The sequence below is a fragment of the Geotrypetes seraphini genome, chromosome 18, assembly GCF_902459505.1.
Source record: "Geotrypetes seraphini chromosome 18, aGeoSer1.1, whole genome shotgun sequence".
Lineage (NCBI taxonomy): Eukaryota > Metazoa > Chordata > Amphibia > Gymnophiona > Dermophiidae > Geotrypetes > Geotrypetes seraphini.
Genome location: NC_047101.1, coordinates 24,029,464 through 24,055,917, shown reverse-complemented (window position 1 = coordinate 24,055,917; position 26,454 = coordinate 24,029,464). Strand labels below are relative to the sequence as shown.

Here is a 26,454-nt window from a genome sequence, read left to right as displayed (position 1 = left end):
GCAATTTTATATATAATTCGATGAGGACTTGGTAACCAGTGTGCACTCTTTAGCAGTGGGTAACATGAACAAATTTCTTACATAGTAACATAGCAGATGACGACAAATAAAGTCCTGAATGGTCCATCTAGTCTGCCCAACCTGATTCAATCTAAAAATTTGTTGAGGATTTTTTTCTTTTCTTCTTAGCTATTTCTGGGCAAGAATCTAAAGCTCTACCCGGTACTGTGCTTGGGTTCCAACTGCCGAATTCTACGTTAAAACCTACTCCAGCCCGTCTAAACCCTCCCAGCCATTGAAGCCCTCCCCGGCCCATCCTCCCCCAAACGGCCATATACAGATACAGACCATGCAAGTCTGCTGAGTACTGGCCTTAGTTCTTCAATATTTACTATTATTTTCGATTCTAGATCCTCTGTGTTCATCCCACCGTTTTCCACTCCACCACCTCTCTCTCTCTCTCTCTCTCTTTGTCTTTCTTTCTCTCTCTCTTTGTCTCTCTCTCTCTCTCTTTGTCTCTCTCTCTCTCTTTCTTTCTTTCTTTCTCTCTCTTTGTCTCTCTCTCTCTCTTTCTTTCTTTCTCTCTTTGTCTCTCTCTCTCTTTCTTTTTCTTTCTCTCTTTGTCTCTCTCTCTCTTTCTTTCTTTCTCTCTTTGTCTCTCTCTCTCTCTTTCTTTCTCTCTTTGTCTCTCTCTCTCTCTCTCTTTCATTCTTTCTCTCTCTCTTTGTCTTTCTCTCTCTCTTTGTCTTTCTCTCTCTCTCTCTCTCTTTCATAGTAGCATAGTGGATGACAGCAGATAAAGACCCGAATGGTCCATCCAGTCTACCCAACCTAATTCAATTTAAATTTTTGTAATTTTTTCTTCTTAGCTTTACCCGGTACTGTGCTTGGGTTCCAACTGCCGAAATCTCTGTTAAGACTTACTCCAGCCCATCTAGACCCTCCCAGCCATTGAAGCCCTCCCCAGCCCATCCTCCCCCAAACGGCCATATACAGATACAGACCATGCAAGTCTGCTGAGTACTGGCCTTAGTTCTTCAATATTTACTATTATTTTCGATTCTAGATCCTCTGTGTTCATCCCACACTTTTTTGAACTCCGTCACCGTTTTCTTCTTGTTCATGATAATTTTTATGGCAGCGATTTGTTTTAATTGTAGACGCATTTACAAACAATTGTGTTTTAAATAGTTTTCTAAATGTGCGCCTATCGCTACATTTCCGTATTTGCCCAACGAGGGAGTTCCACAGTCTTATCCCCTGCACAACTAAAGATCAATGCATTGGTTTCCACGTATTTTGGATTAACATTTGCTTTCAGCAGCGCAAAATTTTCAGAACGCAATGATCTTTTCGGTTGGTAACTAGTTATCTTGTTCTTAAAGCATTCAGGGATCATATCGTATAAGAATTGATGGCAAATCATCGCTGCTTTATGTTGAATTCTTCATGCAATGGGCAGCCAGGGTAACTGTCGAAGATAAAAACTCCAGATGCAAGGAAAAGGAAATTCATAGGATTATGCAATGCCATTTATCTTATTCACTTCTGGGATCTGTTAGAAATATAAATTGTTTGCTTAGAAGTCTAAGTATAGGACCCAAAATACTTGTGCATTGTTGGTGACTGGTGTTATCATCAGAAAAAGGGGTTCTGGAGGGAGTGGGAGACCATCAAGCAGCTTTGAAGGCAACAGAATGAGAAACTACTGAAGACCTTGAGCTCTGGTCAGGAAGGATGAGCTCAGGCATTAAGCATATCTATGTAGTGAGAATGGAAGAGGATGTGGTGAGGGGATTCAGACTGTCTGCAGACTCCTTCTATGAGAAATGCATGTGGCGGACCACATGGAGCCATCTCCCCAAAGGAACCTTGGCATGGAAAATAAAGCTTGTATGAGGTATTGTGTAATACATTCATTAGTCCTACATGGTGCATGCACGAATAAACTTTCAATGAAGGTATGGCAGTGTCTGGTGGCTCTGGTACTCAAGTCCCATTTTTGACTTTGACTCTTTCGTTTACTTATTTTGCTTAGTTGGATTGGAATAGGTACAAATTTCTCAATAAAGAATGGTGGAATTATGAATGTTTTTCATTTGCAGCAGCCTGGTTTATAACTAAGAAAACAGTAATCCTGAAGCAGCTGATCCTCTGCTAAAATTATTTCCATAATATTTGCACATTGAAAAAAAAAAAGAAAAAAAAAAGGGTCTGATTTACAAAGTTAGGCTTCCTAAACTTGTCCTGGTGGACCCACAGCCAATTTGGGGCCTGTTTTACAAAGCCACGCTAGCGGCTGCAGCACGGTAACGGCCCCAACGCCCATAGAGATTTAAAGGGCTTCGGGGCTGTTGCTGCGTGGTTTTGTAAAACAGGCCCTTGGCTTTCAGAACCTCCACCTTGAATAATGCAGGGTAGGGGTAAAACGTAGACCTTACGGACCTCGTGGATCTAAACCCACACATCCTTAAAAATCTGAGGTCCGGGCCACTTTTTATATGTAATCATTTTTTATTTTCAAACAGAAAAGCAACCTACAAAGTACAGGCAACCGTGGAACAACAACAAAGTAGAACCAGAATACAAAATAGATTAACCCAGCACCCCACCACTATTAGTCTCAGCATAGGTTACGAGTCTGACTGACCTCTATGACAATTTAGCTCTGACGGATCCTAATGCTTTTCCCTCCCTATGCTGAGACTAAAAGTGGCAAAACTTTTGCCCTGAGGTCCGTGCCACTTTTAGTCTCAGCATAAGGAGGGAAAAAGCATTAGGATCCGTCAGAGCTAAATAGTCATAGAGGTCAGTCAGAGCCATAACCTATGCTGAGACTACAAGCGGCACGGCCCTCAGATTTTTAAAGACATGCGGGTTTAGATCCACAAGGTCCATAAGGTCCACGTTTTACCCCTTTCCAATAATTCACGGGGCAGATTTGAACACTTTGAAAACCCATATAAGAACATAAGAATTGCCGCTGCTGGGTCAGACCCAGCAGTCCACTCATGCGGCGGCCCTCTGGTCAAAGACCAGCGCACTAACTGAGACTAGCCCTACCAGCACACGTTCTTGTTCAGCAGGAACTTGACTAACTTTGTCTTGAATCCCTGGAGGGTGTTTTCCCCTATAACAGACTCCGGAAGAGCGTTTTCCCCTATAACAGCCTCCGGAAGAGCGTTCCAGTTTTCTACCACTCTCTGGGTGAAGAAGAACTTCCTTACGTTCGTACGGAATCTATCCCCTTTTAACTTTAGAGAGTGCCCTCTCGTTCTCCCTACCTTGGAGAGAGTGAACAACCTGTCTCTACCTATTCCCTTCAGTACCTTGAATGTTTCAATCATGTCCCCTCTCAATCTCCTCTGTTCGAGGGAGAAGAGGCCCAGTTTCTCTAATCTTTCCTGTATGGCAGCTCCTCCAACCTCTTAACCATCTTAGTTACTCTTCTCTGGACCCTTTCGAGTAGTACCGTGTCCTTCTTCATGTATGGCGACCAGTGCTGTTCATGTGAGGAAGCACCGATTTGGGAAGCACTACATTAAAAACCTCTACTGACAGCTCAGAATCTAATTTCAAGATCATGAAGGGCATGGAGAAGGTAGACAAGGATAGATTCTTCAAACTATGGGGAACCACAGGCACAAGAGGGCACTCAGAGAAACTGGAAGGGGAGAAGTTTAGAACAAATGCCAGGAGATTCTTCTTCAAACAGAGGGTTGTGGACACATGGAACGCGCTCCCGGAGGAAATGGTCGGGCAGAGTACGCTACGGGGATTCAAAGAGGGATTGGATGGATTCCTGAAGGATAGGGGGATTGAGGGATACAGATAAGGGTAGATAAAAGTATGGAAAGAGTATAGATAAAAACAAGAGGGCTATAGGGCTAAATCAAGATAACATGACAGGTCATGGACCTGATGGGCCGCCACGGGTGCGGACTGCTGGGCACGATGGACCTCTGGTCTGACCCAGCGGAGGCTCCGACGGGGTTTTTTATTGGTGAGCCCCCCCACTTTACTTAATAAAGATCGCGGCGGCGTTGTGGGTGGTTTGGGGGGTTGTAACCCCCCTCATTATACTGTAAACTTAACTTTTTCCCTGTTTTTAGGGAAAAAGTGAAGTTTTCAGTACAATGTGGGAGGTTACAACCCCCCAAACCCCCACAATGCCCCCACAACGCAGCGCGATCTGTATATACCCCCACCACACACCCCCGGAGCCCCTAAAAACAGTTATTTTCTTTGGTGCGCGCCTCCGCGCTGCGCTCAGTTGTCGGCGCGCGCCTTTGTCTTCCGCGGTTTTGACCTGACACCGGCATTTGTGATATTAAAAATTAAATTAAGGTGCAAATGGAGTCTAGGGTGTAGATGGGCTGGAGTAGGTTTTGACAGAGACTTCGGCAGTTGGAACACAAGTACAGTACCGGGTAGAGCTCTGGATTCTTGCCCAGAAATAGCTAAGAAGAAAAAATTAAAAACATTTATTAATAATAATAATAATAATTTATTTTTATAATAATAATAATAATAATTTAAATCAAATCAGGTTGGGCAGACTGGATGGACCATTCGGGTCGTTATCTGCCGTCATCTACTATGTTAATAAGATGTGACACCATGATGGTGGTGAGAAGCCAGAAAAACTGAATGTGAACAAAAATTTAATGTCACAAATACCTTAAAAAAATTTAAGTACAAATGGTAGAAAATTCAAGCTGTGAACCCGTGATGGTGTTGAGAAGCCAGAAGAAATGGGTGTGAAGGGATCTGTAAATATTACAACCTGGGATGAAAAAAAGATATATAAGTTGAAAAAAAAGATATGTACTGGTTGTGCACTGATGGTGGTTGTGGTGGAAAAGCAGAAATAATGACCGTGGTACATAGATTACATACCTAGGAGTGTTTTGTTGCTCTTTGGTATCTTGACAGATACTAGTGACCTAGATCAGTTGAAGTCAGAAAAGGGCACTGAGCTTCTTGATGGCGCATCTTATGCTCTTAAGAATCAATCTGTGCATTAATGCACATTATGGGTTTAGTGTGCTACAGTATATAGGATTTGTGCCGATTTGGGGTGGGGGGGTGGGATTTTATTTAAATAACCTTATGGTTTATGTAGCAGAACAGAGGAATATTTTGACCCATGCTCCAGAGTAATGCCAGGCAGAATTAATGAAGGGGTGGTCTATTTTGGGGAATTAACCCAATAGCATTAGTGCCTTATTTTTAGGAGGGAAGTAGAAAATCTGGATTCACTTTTTCCTTTTAAAATGGGTCCAGAGAAGAGGCCATGTAAAATTGAAAACGGTGGATTCTCCACTCTGGGGCCCATTTGGTCCTTGGCTTCTTACTCAAGGGGCCAAAGAGTGGAGGAGTCCACGGTCGTCCCCTGAGACTTACTAATAAAATGAGAGGCCAGTTCCCATACAAGGCTTAGGTGCTTATTTTAGAAGTGCCTTTCATGTTTTAAAAGTCTAAACACATAAGAGTCTAAGGCCCTCTTTTACAAAGGTGCGGTTTTAGTCTCAGCATAGAGAGGGAAAAGCATTAGGATCCATCAGAGCTAAATTGTCATAGAGGTCAGTCAGAGCTATAACCTATGCTGAGACTAAAAGCGGCACGGACCTCAGATTCACGAGGTCCATAAGGTCCACGTTTTACCCCTTCCCAATAATTCATGGGGCAGATTTGAACACTTCGAAAACCCATATAAGAACTTAAGAATTGCGCTAAAAAGCATAGCGCACCTTTGTAAAAGAGGGGGTAAGTTTCAATTTCACCAAATTAGGATAAACATTATTAAAACTGAAGTGTGTGTAGATGGCAAGGGGGCATGGTCTGGGCGTGTTTTGGGTGGGTCTAGGGCAAGCCTAATAAATTAGCATTTGTTTTCCATTTCAGAAGGGTGACTGAATGTCTACGTCTTAACTGATCGACAGGGGGATTCACATCTGCTGCTCAGGATGTCTAGGTTTCAGAAAAGTACTCCTATCGAGCATGCTCCACTGGAGGGATCATGGGAGGTTACCAGTGGTTGATGTCCCCCATGCTCCTCCCCCACGAGTAAAACTAGCATGGGATTCTGGGATATGTGACAGTTTGGGGCCCGGGTGGTCTCGGACCCCATCCAAGCAGTATTGCCCTTTTGTTTTTGTTCGCTTCTTTTCTTAGCTTTTGAATGTTAACTTGCCTTTCCTATAATATTGTAATTCTTTTCTGCCAGACCTTTATTATATTGTAAACTGCTTTGACAGTCCTCTCCATAGAGGTATATTAAGTCCTCAAGAAACTTGGAAATAAACCTTTATGTTTCAAAAATATCTAAGAAAAATATTTAGGTTAATTATGTTCCTCTTCTACAGCATAAATCTTATTATTTATATATCCATTTGACCCGTTGATACTATCTCATACCATGTTCAGATCTTAATCCCCTTCTTGGACAATGCAACTCCAATAAATCTTGAAAACATCCAGGGGGCTTTATCTTAAACCTAGGCAAAGCCACTGTTTATCCCTGAGGATAAGTAGCATGGAATCTTCCTTCTTCGGGGGATCCTGCTAGGTACTGTTAGCAAAAAGAAGCAAGACTAAATAGACAGAAATTTGATCTGACCTACCAGTCTAGAAAATCTTATTGTTCTGCACATTAAAAATTTCACTCTAGACCAGAAGTGTCAAAGTCCCTCTTCAAGGGCCACAATCCACGATTTCCCCAATAAATATGCATGAGATCTATTTGCATGCACTGCTTTCATTGTATGCTAATAGATCTCATGCATATTCATTGGGGAAATCCTAAAAACCCGACTGGATTGCAGCCCTCGAGGAGGGACTTTGACACCCCTGCTCTAGACAAACCAGGCAAATATGGAGCTAACTTCATGGCGTAAAACTACTGAATTATTGGAGGAAAAGCCTCAGAAGAGCCACCATGAACTTGACGCAAGAGAACCTTGAAGACTGGAGTCGCTGATTTATGTTAAGATAAACTTACCGTATCTTGCCATAAAGTTCGTGGACACTAATTAGGGAGTTTATGGAGTTTTTTGTTTGTGAGTGCTTTGCCAAAGATTTATGTAAGGGAGAATACCAAAACAATTCAAAGTAATGAGTGAAGAGATCAAAGGAACTTGAATACAAAAAAATAAGATCTCTAAATAGGCAATCTGAAGAAATCTTTACTTCAAATGACAATGAGTAAGTAAACTCGTGTAGGAATAACATACACTCAGAAGTGTGTAATCTAGCCAAGGACCTAAGTCACTATAGCTGGACCCACCATCAAGTACGCACTTGTTTTTATTTCAAATCTAGTGACTTCTTAATAATTATGTTGTATAAACAAAAATAGACTTAGCCTGGGTCTTCTCCAGCTTTTTCCTCCAATAATTTAGTAGTCTTTTTCTGTGAAGTTCTGTTTACATTTTTTATATGGGTCATATGCACTTGTGTACTTGAAGAGATTATAGATAAGCAATTTCCTGACTGCTTTTATTTTTGGGGATTTATTAACCACTTTTTCCATGAAGAGATTCATACAAAGTGGTTTACAATACAGTACTCTCCCAATATTTGCGGGGGTTCCATTCTAGGAACCCCCGCGAATGTTGAAAAACCGCGAATACGGTTTGTAGCAGGGGAGACAGGAGAGAGCAGCCAGAGCGCCGGCGAGTGAAGGAAATCACTCGCGGCATGCTCCGACCACCTCTTCTGCACTAAAGTCGGGCCTCACCAATCAGGAGCTGCGTGTCAAAGCAGCTCCTGATTGGTGAGGCCCAACTTTAGTGGAGGAAGAGGTGGTCGGAGCATACCGTGAGTGATTTCCTTCACTCCCCGGCGCTCCGGCTGCTCTCTGGCTGCCCTCTCCTGCCCAGTTGGAAAATACTGCGAATGACCGTGACCGCGACTCGCTGACCCGCGAATGACTGGGGGAGCACTGTACATTGAACAGTACCTAATCAGGTATTCTTAAGTAACTTGCCAGAGTCACAAGGAGCAGGCTGGAATTGAACCTACAACCTCAGGGTGCTGAGTTAGTAGTTCTAACCAGTAGGCCACGCCTTATAATTTGGGCCTACCGAACAGAGGACCAAAACTCCTGAAACTTGGAAATCAGGCCTATGTATATGCAGTTTTCTGGTTATGTGTTTCGGTGGCTGTGTTTGAATGTATGTACAGTATATTTTTGGACAGTTCATGCATGTTCTTCCTTTCCCAGAGCTCCCCAGAGAAGCAAAAGAACATTATTACTCCCGTTAATGGGGCCTATGGAATCTGGTCACCTCTCCTTCTTGACCCCTCCCCCCCCCCCTCACACACATCCCCAAGGGAGGAGGAAGAGGAGGAAGGCAACATCTCATTTTGCGTAAGTTCAGAATAAAATAAAACATCTGTTTGGAAAGATGCCTGTCATATAAATAATCTCCAGTCTCAGAGGATAAACAACACTCTCCCCTCTTTGTCCTCTGTGTATGTTCCGTTCCTTGCTCTGGACTTAAAAGTAAAATAAGGAACACATTTTGGACTCCACTAAGTGACTGTTGTTTCCAAGAAGACTTGAAATCAGCCGTGGGAACAATCCAAAAGTGGTTTTAATGTCAACTATGAAAGGGTGCAGTTTTGCAAAATGTGGTAGGGTTTAATGGGAAATCAGGGTTTAATGGGAAATCAATGCCATGAATTGAAAGGTATCATCAGCACAGTTTCCTTACAGCACTTTGGATATTATCTACTGTACTTCCCCAGCATGAAGCCATACCTAAGAGTCTGTTAGACCAAGAACCTCATTCATGGGTTGCTCACTGGTAGCAAATACATGTATGCCGCATGCAAACTGGAATTGGTTTCCTAAAGTCTTAGGGGCCTAGTTAGCAAACTATGCTAAGGTTTTACCATTACCACAGGGTAACTGCCTCAGTTAAGACATAGCAACTGCAAAACTGTTTGGGGGCAGGGGCAGCCCTTTTTCCATTCAGTTAGCACAGAAAAAAAACACTTCCAATGTGTGATAATTGCATTGCGGATAACATGATGCACTTAGCTACGAGGGGGCCACTGAAAAGTTCGCAGACCAATCAAGAAGAAAATCAAGTTTCCAAGTTTTTATTTATTTGATGTATCGCCTATTACAAACTAAGCGATTAACAAAATATAACAAACATTGTTAAGTTTTATATTATTGAACATTAAAAGGGTAAAATAACAATATCTTAGTACTGCTTTAACAAAAAAAAAGGAATTGGACATACAAACAATATAAACATACAGTGACACAAATGGAATGAACATGAGGGCTAAAAGTTACAAAAATATTTATCCCGAAAGGGATAGAAAGTGGTCTAAGAGGGGAGGGAGAAAACATTAAGGAAGGGATTAAAAGTTCTAAAATAGAAATTAACAATGAAGAGGAATTAAAGGTCAAAAGAGATTTTAAAAAGAAAAGATTTTAAATTAGTTTTAAATTGATTTAAATTTTTATTTTTCCTGATATACAAAGGAAGAGAATTCCAAGTAAGAGGAGCCACCACAGAGAAAATATCGTGGCGCTTTGTCCCTACTATTTTTAAAGAGGGAACCATTAATAGTTCTTGGGTTTCAGATCTTAAAGAACGATTTGAAGAATGGGGGATTAATAAACGATCTATAAATTGTGGTTCATTAGTATTTAATGTTTTAAAAGTCAGTAGAGCTATTTTATAAGTTATTCGGTTATTTATGGGCAGCCAGTGTGATTTGATTAGCAGAGGTGTTACGTGGTCATATTTTTTACCATTGTGAATTATTTTAATTGCTATGTTCTGAACAATTTGTAAACGTTTTTTTTCTTTTTGAGTGATATTTTGTAGAAGAGAGTTGCAGTAATCTAGTTTTGTTATGACAAGAGAGTGCATTAGAATATTTAAGGATTGTGATTCTAAGTATTTTGTCATTGAACGGATTAAACGAAGACGATAGAAGCAGCATTTGACAATGTTATTAATATGTTCTTGATAAGTAAACTTATCATCAATGATTACACCTAAAATTTTAAGTGAAGTCACAGATTCAATTGTTATATCATCTATCAAGAAAGGAGAAGATAATTGTATTCCCTGTTTTGAAGGAAAAAGGAAGACCTTTGTTTTTGATATGTAACCATGAAACTTACAAGTCATTCCACACTTTTCGATTCAGTGACATGAAATGAAATGAATACGGTGGAATAACTTGTAAGTTTCATGGTTCCACATCGTTTCTCTTCTTGGTTCGGCTGAGAACTTTCCAGCACCCCCTCGTAGTGTGAATCAGTCTCTGGTAACCAGAGCTGAGATTGTGATGTCATAATGCCTCATTCCACCAATGAGAGCCAACCTCATCAGTGATGTCACAATGGCTCGATTGTCCTACACTTGGCTCACTTTTATTACATATGAGGGGGTACTGAAAAGTTCTCAGCCCAACCAACCAACTTCCTAAATTCTGAGCGTTACTTTGCCACTATAGCTGAAAAGAGTGTTATCTTATTTTGTTGTCAATTTGCAGAAATGAAATTCTATGTTTTGACATTGTTTCATATCATTGATTGAACCATATCCACGTCATTCTCTTTTTGGTTAGGCTGAGAACTTTTTAGCACCCCCTCTTAGAGGGGTCCAGCAGAGAAGAGCAGAGGGGTACTAGGAGGTACTGCAGTGAATGTCACATTTAAAAGTCCTAGGTACACATGTCACTCTAACCTGCTTATATTGTATATTGAGTCCTCCAAAACCCACCCAGAACTTACTGAACCTACATAAAGATGACTGTTGTTGTGTACAAGTAGGTACATTAAGTTTTGGGTGGGTTTTGGAGGGCTCACCATAGAATACAAGCAGGTTATAGCGATGTGTATCCGGGACTTTTAAATGTGACATTCACTGCAATACCCCCTAGCGTGGCCCTGTGCTTTGCTCAGATGTCTGTGTGACCAGTTTGCTAAGAATGCTGGCTGCTTGAATATCTGAAAAGCTTGCTTTTGTGCGGTTTTCATATGGATATCTTTATATTGGAGAATAGTCAAAAAAGATAAGACATACTAAGGACCAAAACATCTATATATTCAAATATAAACCGAGTTTTAGGGGCCCAAAAATGGGGGGGGGGGGTGTCTCGGTTTATATTTGAGCCACAACCCGACCCCTCCGAGATTCTCAGAGAAGGAGGGATCAGGCAGGCCTTGAGCATGCGCAGACGCTCAAGGCCCCGCACCGGATCAGAATATAGCATTGACGGCGGCAGCAGGTTTCCAGTACTAATGGTAAGCGCAATGTTGGGGAATGAGGCGTGCATGGAGGAGGGTGGCAGCGGTGGGGGTTTGTGTGCATGGAGGATAGCAGCTTTGAGGTTCATCACGGGGGCATGCATTCAGCAGGGAGAGCGGGGGGGGGGGGGGTAGGGGCATTGTCCTATTGAAGATTACAGCCCTGGTGGTCATCAGGAGTTGAATGGAGGACAGCCACGCCAGCGATCGGGTGCACGGAGGAAAGCAGCACCGATGTTCATCAACGGGGGTGGGTGGGGGGAGGGGGAAGGGAGGCCTGTATGGAGGATAGGCATGCTGGTATTCACCAGCAAGTTTCTTAACTAGCAACAGTAAGCACGATGCTGACTGGGGGAGGGGAATATCTCATTTCTAATTCTTGTGAGTAGAAGGACAAAGAGGGAGTGTTTGTAATTATAGAATTCAGGTCTGTTTTTCATACTCTTAGTACACATGGAAAGGGACATCAGATCTTGTTGCCTAGTCTCTTAATTAAGAACATAAGAGTCGCCATACTGGGACAGACTGAAGGTCTTTCAAACCCAATATCCTGTTTCCAGCAGTGGCCAATCCAGGTCACAATTATCTGGGAAGATCTCCCCAAAATATAACATTTTAAGCTGCTTAGCCTAGAAAAAAAGCAGTGAATATTCTCAAGTTTTTGTAGACTGGCTCAACAGGATCACCCAAATTTCTAATCTCGGTTTATATACGAGTCATCCTTTTTCCCTCCTTTTTTTGGGGGGGAAAAAGGTCACCTTGGTTTATATTCGAGTATATACGGTAGGTCATTTTAAAAAAAAAAAAAAAAGAGAGAGAGAGATGTCTTGCTGTTTTGAGAATGGACATTTTCTCTATTATATTTCTGGACGTCTTTCCCAAAATGTCCAAACTCAGACGTAGGGCTCCTTTTATCAAGCTGCGCTAGCGGGTTAACGCGTGCTAAACCGCCGGCCGCACTAGCCGCTATCGCCTCCTCTTGAGCAGGCGGTAGTTTTTGGAACAGCACGGGGGTTAGCGCGTGATTAAAAGTCACGCGTGTTAACCCCGCTAGCGCGGCTTGATAAAAGAAGCCCTTAGACATCCTATCAAAAATGCCCCTCCACATACACATAATTTAGACCACTGGATCCCAACCTTGTCCTGGAGGACCACCAGGCCAAAGGGTTTTCAGGCTAGCCCTAATGAATATGTATGAGAGAGATTTGCATATAATGGAAGTGAGAGGCATGCAAATCTGCCCCATGCATATTCATTAGGGCGATCCTGAAAACCTGAATGGTCTGGTGGTCCTCCAGGACAGGGTTGGGAACCACTGATTTAGACAATTACAAACAATTGCATTACATAGTACAACATATTATATTAAAAAATCCTACGTCAATATCAAACAATATATTAAATGGCATAATATACCATAAGAAAAATCAAAATTGACCTATAAGGTCTATGCAAACCAGTGGAATAATTTACAGTGCATTAGACAAGCACTGCCCACAGAGTCCAATGTGACTGACAAAATGACTTAATGGTCAATGATTCACCTGAAAATGCTCTTGAAACAGAATAGACTAACCGTATTTTCACGTAGATAAGGCGCACCCGTGTAAAACACGCACACGGGTATAGCGCGCGGGAAACCGACATATATGTAAAAAAAATTTTATATACCGCGCACACCCGTATACCGCGCATGCTTCCCCGACTCTTCCGTCGCCGCCCGACTCTCCTTTTGCACGCCCCGACTCTCCTCTGGCCACCCCAACTCTCCTTTCCCCCGCCCCGACTCTCCTCTCCCCCTTGAAGTCCTGTCCCCACCCTGAAAGCCTGATGCCCCCCCCCGACATCCAATTCACCCCCCCCGCAGGACCACTCGCACCCCCACCCCGAAGGACCGCTCGCACGCACCCGCACCCCCACCCCGAAGGACCGCCGAAAGACGAAGCAACGCAGACGCAGGGCTCACAGAAGGGCCGGGACCGCCAAGAGGAAGCAGCAGGACACCGGTAGGAGCTTCTGCATGATGAGGGGGGGGGGGAGTCGGGAAGCTGTGGGGGTGTGAACGGTCCTTCAGGGTGGGGGTGCGAGCGGTCCTGCGGGGGGAGTGAATCGGACATCGGGGGGGGGGAGGGAACTATGTAAAAAAAAAATTTGTAAAACGCGCTCACACATATAACGCGCAAGGTTATGCACGGTTTGTAAAAACCGTGTATAACGCACGCGTTATATGCGTGAAAATACGGTAATCATTTTCCAAAAAACTAGATAAGAGAGATCACTGTGAAAGTTATCAAACAACTGATTCCAAAGGGCAGGCCCAGTATATGAAAAAGCCCTATTATCCCTTGTTAAAGAAAGTTTGATTACTTTCAAACCCCGCAAATGAAATTGACCTTTTGTGAAGAGCGCAAAAACGTTGATGATGAATATGGGTCTGCCCTCTGGTACGAAGGAATATTTTTAAAAATCTATACACCCATTATAGCCCACGTGGTTTACGTTCAGGCACTTGAGTATTTCTCCCTATCTGTCCCGGTGGGCTCACAATCTGACTAATATACCTAATGGGCACTAGAGTGTTAAGTGACTTGCCCAGGGTCACCAAGGAGCAGTGCTGGGCTTGAATCTGCAACCTACCCACAAGGCATGATAAAAGGCATGGAAAACCTTTCATATGCGGAGAGGCTGGAGCTTTTTTCCTTGGAAAAGCGGAGACTTTAGAGGGGACATAATAGAAACTTACAAGATCATGAAGGGTATAGACAAGGTAGAGAGGGACAGATTCTTCAGACTTGCGGGGGTAACAATAACAAGAGGGCACTCGAGATTCAGAACAAATGCTAGGAAGTTCTTCTTCACTCAGAGGGTGGTGGACACCTGGAACGCACTTCCAGAGGAGGTGGTAGAGCAGAGTACGATTTTGGGGTTCAAAAAGGGATTGGACGAATTCATGAAGGAAAGGGGAATTGAGGGGTATGGTTAGAGGGATACTATACAAGGCAAAATGTTGTATGTAAAAGATCACTAACAGGTCTTTGACCTGGAGGGCCACCGCGGGAGCGGGTTGCTGGGCACGATGGATCTATGTTCTTATGTTAAGGCCATTCCTTTACTCCAACATGGGCTGCATTTCAGCAATGCTCCTGTGTAGGGAGTCAGCTAGTTAAATATTCCCACACTACAGAACTCATTCAACTCAAGATAAATTGGTCCAATGTGTATATATTTGGTATTGCGGGCATTGTTCTGCTCATTTGCAAATCATCTCATTTGTACAAGTAGAATAAAAAGAGCGAGGCAAAACAAGGACTTGGAGGAAGAAGGTTTTTGGTTTGGGATTGGGCCTGGGAGGCCTTACATTCTACAGGTCTTGCCTTTTCACTTTCTCATGACCCTGAATCCCATCCAGATCTCTTTCCTTCTACTGGAAACCAAGCATTAACCGTAACACATTACAGTGTAGTGTCAACAGTGCACTTTCTGAAGGCAGGAACTGTGACTCAAACCCTATTGGGCCCACAATGTAAATCAACATCATGAGTGATGGGAAATGTGTGGGCATGAAGCTTAGGATTTCACCTCAACGGACCATGTTGCTGTCTGAGCTTCTGGAGCCTGTGTGTGCATGATAAGAGTTTTTATCTACTATCTTCAGCAATTACGAAAGGAGAACAGAAAATTAAGCATCTTGAAGCGTAGGAGGGATTCTCTTCCATTTACCGGCCTTCCGCCAGTTGATTGCAGTCGTTCCAGCAGAATTATTTCTGAGCTTGAACAGACAAGCTTCCAGTTGGATGGGATCTTTGCTAAAAGCTACCAGCAGAAATGTGTGCACGCACACACACAGAGTCGTACCAGATGGGTCAGACAATATGTACTGTTACACACAAACCTACAGTTTCCAACACGTTGCACATAGCTCTCTTTATAAGGACATCTTGTTAATGTCTAAGAATCAGTTTTGCTAGTTCACATTTCCAGAAGAGTTCTAGCTAGTGTAATCTAATGTATGCATTATCAGTTTATAAAGTGTTCCAGAAGTTTGTGAGAGATAGTCATAAAAATATAGAAAGAGAAAAAAATGACAGCAAGTAAAGAATATATAGCCTTTCCAGCCTGCCCATCCTCACCATCTGCTATCCTTCCTCTCCCTTAGAGATCCTCTTTGCTTGTCTCATGCTTTCTTGAATTCAGATACAGTGGTGCCTCGCATAACGAACACCTCGCACAACGAACGCTGCACACAACGAACTTCATGTCTTGATTCACACAACGAACTTCGTTTCACACAACGAACTTCGTTTCACACAACGAACTTCGTTTCACACAACGAAGTCGCCCGAGCTGCCGATGTATTGCATCCTTCCGCGCAGGCACTGCAGGCAGTCGTTAGTCACTGCGCTTAACTGCCCTCTCTCACTGTATACAGTCGTCCTTTTAAGATAAACTCAATATTTTTTATATATCATGGCTTCTAAAAAAAGCAGGAAGGTGATTTCTGTTGAAATGAAACGGGAAATAATTAGAAGGAGTGAATGTGGGGTCAAACAGTGTGACCTCGTCAAAGAGTTTGGCCTCAGCAAGACCACCATTTTCACCATTTTGACAAATTTATCTTTTTTTATGTCATCTTAGCATATTTTATGCTGCAGAACGAATTATTTTTTTTAACATGTATTGTTATGGGAAAACGCGTTTCACATAACGAACTTTTCGCATAACAAACTTGCTCCTGGAACGAATTAAGTTCGTTGTGTGAGGCACCACTGTACAGTCTTTATCTTCACCAGGAGGCTGTTCCATGCATCCCACCATAAAAATGGTTTTTCGTAGATTACTCCTGGGTTTATCTCCTTTCACCTTCATCCTATGTAGGGCTACCATATGGCTCCAGAAAAGGAAAGACGGATTGAGACATCCGGCTTTTACTTCCATTATTTTCAATGGAAGTATAACCCAGATGTCTCAATCTGTCCTCCTTTTTCTGGAGTCATATGGTACCTCTAATCCTATGCCCCTATGTTCCACCACTTTGTCGCAAATGAAATAAACTTGTATCCTGTGCATTCATGTCATGGAGGTATTTAAATGTCTCTAGAACATACGAGTTGCCGCTGCTGGTTCAGACCAGTGGTCCATCATGCCCAGCAGTCCGCTCATGCAACTGCCTTTTTGGTCAAAGACCAGCGCCTTAACTGAGACTATCCCTACCAGCGTATGTCCTTGTTCAGTAGGACCTTGTCTAACTTTATCCTCTCACCCCTCTTTCCTCCAAAGTATACATATTGCGATCTTTAAATCTGTCCTCATTCGTTTTATGATGAAAACCACTGACCATCTTCGTAGCCACCCTCAGGACTGACTCCATTCTGTTTATGTCTTTTTGAAGGATGACCCTCCAGAACTGCACATAGTGCTCCGAATAGGGTCTCACCAGAGACTCGTAATGAGGCACTATCACTCCTTTTTCCTGCTAGCCATTCCGCTCCCTATGCCCCAAGCATCCTTATGACTTTCCCATTCACCTTTTCTATCTGTTTGACCACCTTAACTTCATCACATACAATCCTCCCCTCCCCAAGTCCTACTCTTCTTTCAGTACCTCTCCCTTGGGTTTCTCCAGCCCAAATGCAAAGCCTGCATTTTTTAGAATTAAATATTAGTTACCAAATTCTAGACCAATGTTTCTCAACACGCAGTTCAGTACCTGGGCCACTTGTTGGGGGTACGCAGCCTGGCTGCCACCGGGGATCCCTCCCTTCCCACCTACCCCCTGCTGAAGCCAGGGGTAGGCGGGGGGATCCCTCCCTGCCTGTCTACCCACATGCTGCACCATCTCATCCCTCCTTCTTTTAGGCACACTATCAGGGTGAATACCTATTGAAGATTTTCTTATCAGCTGCAAAGAGACAAACCTTACCAGGCAGCCCTACCACAATGTCAAATGTTAAAAAGAACAGAACCAAAAAACAATCCTTGTAACACACCACTGATAATTTCTCTTTCCTCGGAAAGAACTCCATTTACCGTTACCCTCTGCCGCCTTCTACTACAGATGTTTCTAGCCTACTCAGTCACTTTAGGTCCCATACTGAGGTCAAGCAGTTCATGTCCTGTATGTCACCTATGTGGAACTGTATCAAAAAGCTCTGCTAACATTTACATACACCACATCTAGTGCTCATACAATAAGGTTTAAAAATAACAGGCACTTATGGGCATAGGTACCATTGCTATTTTCAGCTAGGTACTATGGTTGATCCTTTTGTCATTTTCAGTTGGGTTGCATTTTGTTGAAGACATTACACAATTAGTGAGATAATTACTAAACTGAAATAAATCTAGCAATCTAATCTAATCTAATACACAATTTATTAATCATGCAATACAAAATGGTTCAAGGCGATTTACATCCAAAGAAGCCATAAATTATACGGGAGAATACAAAAGCAATCAAAATTAAAATATCATTATACTGTGAATATTACAATAAATCATATATTAAACGTTTTCAAATTTTTACGAAACCTTAAGTAATTGATATCCATCCTAATGTAAAGAGGGAGATTACTCCAAATTGTAATGGCAGCGTAAGCAAAAGAGGAATTGAGCTGTGGAAAATGTAGTAATAAATTACCACATAATCTGGTGAAAGAATAGTGCAAATGAGAAAAAAAGCTAAATCAGATTATCGGAAGAGTCAGTCTGTAATAGACGGCCAACTATGCAAGCTGATTTAAACTTAATTCGCCTCTCAACCGATAACCAATGAAGATTCTTATATGTTAATGAAACACTTTCATATCTTTTTAGACCAAAAATTAACCCATTTTACTGTGCAACATTTACAGCAGAAACCACTAACCTGTGGTAAATGTAAATTTATACTTCTTCAGCTAGGAACATTCTGTGTTTCTGGCTGTTAAAACATAAAGATAGTGGGGGCCTAAGTCAGGTCTCCTATCTTTTAAAAGGGTTGGTAGTCTACAAATGATTCTGCCCTCTCCTGATCCCCCAATCCAAAAACCCCCCTTGAGCCTCCCTCTGATCTAGAATTTTCCCAATCAGCACCTCCCCCCTCCAATCTGCCCTCCTCCTCACCAAACATATCTCACTTCACATTCCCTCTTCTGGCACCTCCCAGGGGCCTCTCTAGTGCCTAGCAGAGAGGGCAGGGGCAATCCCCAGTTGCTTATGTCCCCCATAGGCTTCCCGCTTCAAAATGGAGCCAGTCAATTAACAGTAGTAGTCTTGCCAAGGATAGGGTTGCCAGACGTCCAGATATGTCCTTTTTTGTAGAGGACATGTCAGGGCATCCGGATGGCTTTTAAAAACCCGGCATTTTGTCCGGGTTTTGAAAAGCTTCCACCTCGGGACCGCGTCGGGAGGGCATCTGCGCATGTGCGGATGCAATGCGGTAACATCAGTCGCATGTGATGTCATCGCATCACACCTGCGCAAGTGCAGATGCCCTCCTGACGCAGCTCTGAGCATGAGAAAAGGTTTAGGGGCGGGGCCAGGGGCGAGGGCGTATTATCTCAAGGATGTGCTGAGACTGGAGTCGGTTCAGAGAATGGCCACCCGGATGGTCTCGGGACTCAAGGATCTCCCGTATGAAGAATGACTAGACAAATTGCAGCTATACTTGCTCGAGGAGCGCAGAGAAAGGGGAGACATGATCGAGACGTTCAAGTATCTTACGGGCCGCATCGAGGCGGAGGAAGATATCTTCTTTTTCAAGGGTCCCACGGCAACAAGAGGGCATCCGTGGAAAATCAGGGGTGGGAAACTGCGAGGTGACACCAGGAAATTCTTTTTCACCGAAAGAGTGGTTGATCGCTGGAATAGTCTTCCACTGCAGGTGATTGAGGCCAGCAGCGTGCCTGATTTTAAGGCCAAATGGGATCGACACGTGGGATCTATTCACAGAGAAAGGTAGGGGAGGGTCATTGGGGTGGGCAGACTGGATGGGCCGTGGCCCTTATCTGCCGTCTGTTTCTATGTTTCTATGTTTCTATTTACTATGTTACCTGGAAGAAACCCAAAGAGTAGCAACATTCCAGAGCTGAGATTGTGATGTCATAATGGCCTCATTCCAGCAATGCCTAAGAGTCAACCTCTTAAGTGATGTCATAATGGCTTGATTAGATGGCAACTTCAGCAGCTGGAACCTACGACAATAGCCCAGAAATATCAAAGAAGAGACAAGTTAATTTAATCATGTATTTGTAATGGGTATAACTAATGGGCAGACTGGATGGACCGTTCAGGTCTTTATCTGCTGTCATCCGTCATCTGTGGAAAATCAGGGGCGGGAAACTGCGAGGTGACACCAGGAAATTCTTTTTCACTGAAAGGGTGGTTGATCGCTGGAATAGTCTTCCACTGCAGGTGATGGAGGCCAGCAGCGTGCCTGATTTTAAGGCCAAATGGGATCGACACATGGGATCTATTCACAGGGCAAAGGTAGGGGAGGGTCATTAGGGTGGGCAGACTGGATGGGCCGTGGCCCTTATCTGCCGTCTATTTCTATGTTTCTATGAGGCTGGGACAGAACAGGGTGTGGCTTGGGTAGAACAGGGTGGACATGGGGGTGGGGCTATGGGTCCAGATTTGACAATAGTAAAATCTGGTAACCCTAGCTAAGGATCAATTACCAGATACAGAAACACAATTTATCACAGTTGCACAAATACACACAGAGGCGCGCACACACACAAAGACACATAGGAAAAACAAGTTATTAAGAAGAAAGACAAAAAAAAAAAAAAATCCAATCCTTTTCTTCTCTAAACATCCAAAAGCATTCACCAAACCAGATTGTTTGAAAGTTAACGAAACCACAAGGAAGAGAAGTGATCGGAAAAAAAGAATCAGCCATAAAACAAAAAGCCTCAAACCCAACCCAGCACACAGCTGTCAATTAACTCTACATGGAAACATTCATTTCAAGCAGGAAGGCGTGGCAGGTCGATATCGGCACATGTCGGGGATATTGTAAGGCGTGTGGCCTGTACGCTGACATTCCACTAACACACATTCTAAAATGCCTTACTGCACTTATCAAATGATTTGACTGTTAAAAAGTTATTTCACAGTGTTTGCATCTGAACTCTGTGATTACACTGGGATACCGATATGGAATTTTCTGCTGCCAATGAAAACAGAATGTTTCCCTACCATCATTATGTAACCTCCCGAGGCTGTTTTGTGGTAATATTTGAGAGGCACAGAAACATGAAGTTAACTACAGACCATAGGACCTCTCCATATCCAGTCTGCCCATGCATACCAGTTACTAAGTCTCTACAATCTCTTCTTCTCCCTTAGACATCCTCTGTGCTTGTCCCTTGCTTTCAAATATTGTCTCACCACCTCTACTGGGAGGATGCTCCAAATGGCCAATACCTTTTCCGTAAAGAAATATCTCCTTGGGGCCAGATGTTTAAAAAGAGTTCTGCAATCTGTGCCAACTGAATAGTTTTTTCCTTAATTTAGGCTGGTTATGTGCATAATAATAATAATAATAATTTATTTTCTTATATACCACCCTACCAACAGTTCTGGGTGGTTCACAACAAGGAATAAAACTGAACCATTCAGCAAAGAGGATACAATTTCATAAAAAAAACAACAATACATCGTAAGCAATCAAATACAGCATGTTATGTTATGTTATAGAGTAACTTGGAGGTAGGATTAGGGCCTGGTACAAGAAACAAATTTGTACAGAAAACAGTGAAAGTCAACTTCTTTCTGTATAACTTATATATTTAAGCCTGGCAGCAAAACTCTTCAAACTACAATATAATGTCCTGGTTTCCTTCCCTATTAGTCCCAAATGGGTGGATGCCTCCATTCTCCTACCCATATTAAAATAATTGCATTGGTGGTAAAAGTAGGGTTACAAGACGTTCAGATTTCCACGGACATGTCCAGTTAGGGCATCAGTTGGCCTTAATTCAGCCCTGGCTACTACCCTAACATAAGCATTGCCTCTGCCGGGTCAGACCAAGGGGTCCATCATGCCCGGCAGTCCGCTCCTGCGGCGGCCCCCCCAGGTCCATGACCTGTAAGTGTTCCCTACCTAACCTAAAATGTCCATTCCCTGTTCGCTTAATGTCCTGTAAGGTAAACCTCTATCTGTACCCTGTTATCCCCTTTGCTTCCAGGAAGTCATCCAGTCCCTTTTTAAACCCCAGAATTGTACTCTGTCTTATCACCTCTCCGGGAAGTGCATTCCAGGTGTCTACCACCCGTTGAGTGAAGAAGAACCTTCATCAGTGCACCTTCACTAGTCACTTCTATTGATTCAAATCAACAGGAAGGGCAATTCTATACAGCTCACTAAAAGTTAAGTGCCAAGATGCAATGCGCTGAGTGCAGGATAGGACGAAGGCATAGAGAAGTTGGGTGAAGTCAGGTTTAGAGTAGAAGTTCCTTATTTTCTTCAGCTGCCGGAAATAGTAGAATGAGGATGAGACTACTTGGAAACATGACCGGAAAGTGAAAGGTTTGAGTCTAGAAGTACACCTAAGCTTAGGGTTACCAGATTTTCCAAATGGGAAATCTGGACCCATGGCCCCATCCCAGGCCCTCCCCATTCTGGTTGACCCTGCCCCATTCCACCCCCCAAGGCCCGCCCCCCTTGACCTGCATGAGCAACGTCAGATGGCGTTCATGCATGCGCTGTTGTGACGCGATGATGTCACATGCGACATCACTGCGTTGCATCTGCACATGCGGGAATGCCGGCTCGATGATGCTCGTTGCCAGAAGCTTTTCAAAGCCCAGACAAAATGCCAGGCTTTGAAAAGCTGTCCGGAGAAATCCAGACATCTGGTAACCCTACCTAAGATGAAAGCACAGTGCCCAACAAAAACTCAATGCCCGACAGTATGACGCAGGACCTACTCCTGCTGGAGCATTGGTCAAAGACTTGGCAACTAAGTTTCAATGCCAAAAAATGCAAGGTCATGCACCTTGGTGGCAAAAATCCATGCAGGACTTACACCCTAAATGGTGAGATCCTAGCAAGGACTGTAGCAGAACGTGACTTGGGGGTGATCATTAGCGAAGACATGAAGACTGCCAATCAAGTGGAGAAAGCTTCATCCAGGGCTAGACAAATCATGAGCTGTATCCGTAGAAGTTTCGTCAAATGCCGAGGTCATAATGCCGTTGTACAGATCCTTGGTGAGACCCCATCTGAAATACTGTGAAATACTGTGTACAATTCTAGAGGCCGCGTTATCAAAAAGATGTGCGGAGAGTTGAGTCGGTTCAGTGAATGGCCACCAGGATGGTCTCAGGACTCAAGGATCTCCTGCATGAGGAACGACTGGGTAAGTTGCAGCTGTACTCACTCGAGGAACGCAGAGAGAGGGGAGACATGATCGAGACGTTCAAATATGTCACAGGCCGTATCGAGGTGGAAGAGGATCTCTTTTTCCTTAAAGGATCCACGGCAACAAGAGGGCATCCGTTGAAAATCAGGGGTGGGAAATTTCATGGCGACACCAGAAAATATTTTTTCACCGAAAGGGTGGTTGACCGCTGGAATAATCTTCCACAACAGGTAATTGAGGCCAGCAGCGTGCCAGATTTTAAGAAAAGATGGGATTGGCATGTGGGATCTCTTCATGGAGGTAGTTAGGGGGTGGGGCCATAAGTATGGGCAGACTAGATGGGCCGTGGCCCTTTTCTGCTGTCATTTTCTATGTTTCTATGTAAGCTACATGCTTGGTCTTAAGCAGTACAGGGAGCTGAGGTTTGGGTGTTGGTGATTTGTGTGTCCTGCAGGAAGCATGACAGGTACCCAGGGGTTGAAGGACAGGAAGAGAAAGGAGGGGAGAAACGGCTCCAATCTGTGCAGTACCTGGAGGGTTTGTCTTTTTCTGCTTAAATATAATTTTCATTGATGAAGCTTTTCTACATGTAGCAAAAAATTAAAAGGTGGTTTAAAAAAAAGAGAATTTAAACTTTTGAGAGACAGTGTAAGTTCTTCTAACAGCCCTCCCCTCCCCCCTCAAAAAAAATCTACTACTGTATTAATTTCATCTGTTTTATTCTTCCAATGTAGCCTGTCCTAAGTGACTGAAATCAAAATGGAAATATAATTAATTACTTTGTTTTTTGACAAGCTATTAAAGCCGTTAAAAGTAATTGCCGTGAGTTATGGTTATTAGTTTCAGTCATGCACTTTCTATTAAGATCATGAAGAAGGCCTTTTAGTACAGCAAGTTCCAGCTGCATTAATAGAATTTCCTGGTGCAGAATAAATCATGCAACAGGAAACGTTATTCTAATTAACTCATTTCTTTAAACTTAGCTTTTACGTTTATTCTCCAACCTCTGGAAATATACAAAAAAAAATGAAAGAAAAAGAAAGCACAGTCCCCAGCTGCATGTCAATAAAGGAAGAGAGAGAATTTAGAAATCCCAGAGTGCATGCTTTCTTCCCTGCCAAACTAACGGCCTATTTTTCTGAAATCCAGAAAGAGAAAACATCAAATGCTTCTGTATTTGAGAAATGCTTGACTTAGGCCTCAGTTTCTACCGCAGAAAATGATTGAACATCTGGGGCTGGTTGGCTGGAGACATTTCCTCCTGAGCTTGAGAAAAGATATTCTTGCCACTCTAGGTGGATAACATGGTTTGCTCTCATCCCACCTAAGATTCTTGACATATCTCAGAGTGCCAAGTTTTATGAAAAAGTGTTTTCTAATGGAAAGCCTTACTGGAGAGAAGTGGCCAGGTTTTAAGAAATGGCGAGTGTAAAGAAAGAAATAAAAACCTTTCCGTATCTGTTACTTTGGTAATATGTGTACAAACTAAAGATTGTGGGTTAGAGGAATCCATTCAGCAACTCATAGGGGAGCTCCTAGGAGCCCACAACACCAAATCTAAAGGAAATCTAGGCTATTTTAATTACGTTAGCTGCATATAAATAAAATTTTTTTTAAAAAAACTCCATGTGATCAATGAATTGCAACTCTAAATTGAATTAAATATATGTAATGTAATTGTAATGTAATGTAATGTAATTTATTTCTTATATACCGCTACATCCGTTAGGTTCTAAGCGGTTTACAGAAAATATACATTAAGATTAGAAATAAGAAAGGTACTTGAAAAATTCCCTTACTGTCCCGAAGGCTCACAATCTAACTAAAGTACCTGGAGGGTAATAGAGAAGTGAAAAGTAGAGTTAGAGGAAAAATAAAAATAAAATAAACATTTTAACAAGACAGCATTGATCTAAATACTTTGGAAGGTAGAAGAGAGGAGAGAAAGGAATAGAAGCAGAAGGGGGAGCCATTGAACAGTAGAATTCTGGAGAAATTTAAATGATAGAAATAGAACAAAACAAAGACAAAAGGCAAAACAATAGATAAGATTAAAGATAAATCATAAGCTGGAAAGAAAAATAAAATAAAACTTTAGTATATATATAGTAGAAATAGGAGGACAACATCTCAGAAACTTCAAATTCGGCCTTTGTTTCAGTCTACTATGGGGTCTTAAACACTTTCTTTCATTGATCAAAGAAACCTCCTTTTCAAAACTTTAAATTGTTCATGTGACTTATTTTGGGCAACCACATTTAAATAATAGACATTTCAAAAGAACAAATTGTGTCTGTGAGCTTCTATAACACAGGAGCAAAAAATAGCACAGACGACGGAAACAGGGACCAAACCAGTAATGTTCCTTCAAAAGACTTTATTACATCAATAAAGTCTAACTGTTTCAGGAGTCTAGATCTTTTAAGATTTGAAACTAATAATGTCTCACATGAAAATGTCTCACAAAACCAGTAAAAGTGATGACATTCAAAATTGCATTATCACATAGAATCACGGCATTGGATGACAATAAGCTTCTATAACACATCATACAACCTGATGGGGCTACCCCTTCACATTATGTCCGTTTCACAATATGTCCTCAAGGACTTTTTTTGTGGGAAAAACAGAACTTTGGATCGTTTTCAAACTCCAAGGAGACCCTTGATGAACAGCTCACTAAGGAGCTCTTTTGCTAAACCACGCTTTAAAATGTACTCAATGACACGGTGACAGATTTCAGCTGCAGCCCTGCAGATAACCATGGGAAACCATCCCGTGTCATTCTTTAGTGTCTATCTCAACCTCAGTCCTTCTACACCAGCATTCTTCAATGCAAGGCTTGAGGGTCAGTGGCTGAGCCCATTCATACTATGATTTTTATTTGAGCCAAGTATAGGCTAATGAAGCCATTGTGACATCATCGGTGTGATTGGCTCTTAGGCATTGGTGGAATGAGGCATTATGACATCACAATATCTGCTCTGGATACCAGAGGCTGTCATTCTTTAGAGACTATCTCAACCTCAGTCTTTCTATACCAGCATTCTTCAATGCAAGGCTTGAGGGTTAATGGCTGAGCCCATTCATACTCTGATTCTTCCCTCTCTCCTTTAAGAATGACACAGGGATGGTTTCCCGCGGTTATCTGTAGGGACAGGGACAAATTCCGTCACTGTGTCATTCTCTGGAATTTCCCATGCACTATGCCCATTTTTAGCACATCCATCAAAAAAGCTTTTTCTTATTTGTTGACTATGGCCCCCTTTTATCAAGCCTTGTTAGGGTTTTTTAATTACTGGCCGCTGTGGTAAAAGCTCCGACGCACATAGGAATTCTGAGTGTTAGAGCTTTTACTGCATCGGCTGGTGATAAAAAAAACCCTAACTTGGCTCGATAAAAGGGGACCTATATGACTTTGTGTTAATGTTAGCATTAGTGCATGGCCATTAAAAAATTTAATGTGGTGCACTGTTTAGGAGGTTCTAAGGACTCCCAAATTATGGATGAACTAAGCAAATAGTGCACAGTAATATAGATAGCTCAGGAATGTCTACTCTCCACCCCCGACATGTCCCCTGAAAATGACAAACTTTTTTAATGCACACTTAGGGGCAAATTCTTTATAAAGGAGGGATGCCCACTCCCTCCTGCTGCCACCCCCGGGACATGGGAGTGGCCTAAGGGATCTGGCCAGTTGGAATCTTAGGCCACTCCCAGTGGGGGTGGACTAAGGGTTCTGGCTAATTGGAATCTTAGGCCACTTCCAGTGTATCCCAGAATGCACTGGGAGAGAGGCCTAAAACTCTGGTTGGCACT

At 42.7% G+C, this 26,454-nt stretch overlaps 1 protein-coding gene across 3 annotated transcripts in view; it reads right to left on the bottom strand.

Annotated features, from left to right (window-relative positions):
* The window catches only part of PDGFRB (platelet derived growth factor receptor beta), a 145,709-nt gene that overhangs the window by 99,751 nt on the left and 19,504 nt on the right, over positions 1-26,454 (bottom strand). Inside the window, exon 1 of one of the 3 annotated variants that reach the window (XM_033927262.1) lies at positions 18,153-18,166. The exons of the other annotated variants lie outside the window; for them this stretch is intronic. The gene's annotated coding sequence lies outside the window, so the exon portion shown is untranslated. Of the gene's footprint in view, positions 1-18,152; positions 18,167-26,454 lie in introns of those variants that run through there. 3 annotated transcript variants of the gene reach the window in all.